This window comes from Macadamia integrifolia, chromosome 11, assembly GCF_013358625.1.
Source record: "Macadamia integrifolia cultivar HAES 741 chromosome 11, SCU_Mint_v3, whole genome shotgun sequence".
NCBI lineage: Eukaryota > Viridiplantae > Streptophyta > Magnoliopsida > Proteales > Proteaceae > Macadamia > Macadamia integrifolia.
The window spans coordinates 27,874,491-27,875,288 of record NC_056567.1 but is presented as its reverse complement, the minus strand read 5'-3'; positions in this window follow the sequence as shown (position 1 = coordinate 27,875,288).

Sequence of the window (798 nt, the reverse complement as noted above, 5' to 3'; positions counted from 1 at the left end):
TATTGGGTTTAAAGTAATTTTGAAAAATCTTTGAACTGTAAATTCAAGAACTATTGGAAAAAAAAAATGAGGGTAAAAAAATCCAAACACAGTGAAATATGATTGGGGTAGATCATAAAAGCTCGACAGGTGACACCATTTAGATCTAATTTTTGGGTCATTTAACTTCTTATAATCACTAAAAGGAGAGAAAACTCATCTCTTGTAACTAGATTTGCAAGATTTTTTAATCAAGCCACTTGAAAATGAGATAACTAGGGAGATCTATGCCTTTTCCTTTTGGTTCAACATTTTAAAACTTCAGTCTATCCTGTTCGAAGGTTGATCTCTCGTTTGATTTGATAAATTTATTAATACATCTATCGGTTTTGGACGTAATTCTATAAATTGACATTTTGTGAAATCGTATTCCTGATAGATTAGGTTTTTTTTTTTTTTTTTTTTTTTTTTTTTTTTTTTTTTTTTTTTGCTTGTATTGTACCATGGAGAGATATTTCATATGGGCAGTTCTTAATTTTTCTGATCGTATTAAACTCCATAATCAGAATATTATCACTCGAAGCCCCACCTGTGATTACATATTAAATCACAAATCCTTTCTTGACTGTATAATTCTATTCGGTTTATGTGATTACAGTCCTTTCACAAAGGGCTTTTCCGACCCAATTCATATGACCCAAGTCTCGAATCTCGATCAGTACGTATAATAAAAAACGAAAAGATATATAAATATATGTCTCCTCTCACAGTCTCTTAGATCATTCTTTCCTCAGATTTTTTTTTTTTATTTGCAGGAAA